The sequence below is a fragment of the Colobus angolensis genome, unplaced genomic scaffold (assembly GCF_000951035.1).
Source record: "Colobus angolensis palliatus isolate OR3802 unplaced genomic scaffold, Cang.pa_1.0 Scaffold3, whole genome shotgun sequence".
In the NCBI taxonomy this organism is placed as follows: domain Eukaryota; kingdom Metazoa; phylum Chordata; class Mammalia; order Primates; family Cercopithecidae; genus Colobus; species Colobus angolensis.
In genome coordinates this window covers 25,488,424-25,490,311 of record NW_012116265.1, presented here as the reverse complement: position 1 = coordinate 25,490,311, position 1,888 = coordinate 25,488,424, and positions in this window count along the sequence as shown.

Sequence of the window (1,888 nt, the reverse complement as noted above, 5' to 3'; positions counted from 1 at the left end):
CCCACTTCCATTACCTATATAATAAGAATGGGTTTCTCTCTTTCTTCTTTAAATGCTGCTTTCACCATGGAGTGCAAATTTGGAACTAAAAAGACTCCTGCAGTGAGTACAGCCCAGGAAGCCCCCTCTCTCCCTCACCACCAGAAGATGCAGAAGAGTAAGCAGAGATCTCCATTCATTGTGATCCTCAAAGTCCCAAATGAGCCTCAACCACTTGGTCTTACCAAACCACTCAGTGTTAGTGGTCGTGTCCTGCCCATCTCTCACAGTCCTTATAACATTTGCTTTGAGTAGGACTTGGGTTACAAATCCAATCCTAAATCCACCTGCAACAACTCAAATTAGAGAAGGGAAATAAATGCACCTGTAATCCCAGCTATTCAGGAGGCTGAGCCAGGAAGATCACTTGAGCCCAGGAGGTCAAGGATGCAGTGAGCTATGATTGCACCACTGCACTTCAGCCTGGGTGACAGAGTGAGATCACATCTCTTAAAAAAAAGAAAAAATTAAGTCTTGCTTAAAAAAAGAGAGAAAGAAAAGGAAAATGTGTCACGAGGTACCAGGATACAATTCATGTCACTCACCCATGGGCTCGGGCTGACACGTGGCAGGGTCTCTTCTCCATTGTGGAGACCTTCTCTCATTCTTCTCTCATCAGAGACCAGCTTTCTGTGCTTCACAGCTACATTGGCAGAAAACGTAGGCACCACCAGCTTCTGAGCTCCCAAGTTATCTGTCCAGCCCGAGATTGAAGTAACTCTTTTCAGCTGCTTCAACCACACTGTTGACTCACATTTCGAGTCTTCTCGGCCTCTTTTCCATGTGATCCCGCCATATCTTCCCACCTTGGAGACAGGTTTTGGTGTTTTAGACCCAATTTCAGGGTTTTATGTTTATTACTATGAAATGTAGCCTTGTAAGATTACATCATGACTGCCGATTAAGGTCTTTTTGAACCCCAAATCTCCCATTTACCTTATTGGCTTCATAATGGCCAATCCCATAAAACCCAATCCCATGGGTTTGATGAGTCCAAGTCGTTAAGAAAAATGACTGACTGGGAATAATCACTGGTCCTCACAGCATGCAGAAATGTCCCTGCAAGTTTTCAGATGCATAAGCCAGCACATTCTGGCATGTTCGTTTCCACAGCCACTTAGTCCTTTAGTGGGACTCTCCATCCACTCCCCTTTCCCCATCATTCCCACCAGGATTAGAGGAGACGCTGTTTGTCTGAATTTCAGCAAGGACAGAGACATCTTTATATTGCTCTTCTGTAGAGGCCGGCATCCAGCCCCAAAAGAAGAGTTGACCAAGCAGAGCCTCTTCTATCTGGAACTGGGCTGGGCCCGGGGATCCCTGTATCTTCTTTGTTTTTTGTTTTTTTGGTGGGGGACAGAATCTCACTCTGTTGCCCAGGCTGGAGTGCAGTGGCACGGTCTTGGCTCAGTGCAACCTCTGCCTCCTGGGTTCAAGCGATTCTCCTGCCTTAACCTCCAAGTAGGTAGGATTACAGCTAGGATTACAGGTACCTGCTACCACGCCCGGCTAATTTTTTGTATTTTTAGTAGAGATGGGGTTTCACCATGTTGGCTAGGCTGGTCTTGAACTCCTGACCTTGTGATCCACCTGCCTCAGCCTCCCAAAGCACTGGGATTACAGGTGTGAGCCACTGTGCCCAGCCCCCCGTATCCTTTTACAAGTGTTCACAAGCCATCTTTTAAATAGCTTGTTTCGGCCGGGCGCGGTGGCTCAAGCCTGTAATCCCAGCACTTTGGGAGGCCAAGATGGGCGGATCACGAGGTCAGGAGATCGAGACCATCCTGGCTAACACGGTGAAACCTCGTCTCTACTAAAAATACAAAAACTAGCCGGGCGAGGTGGCGGG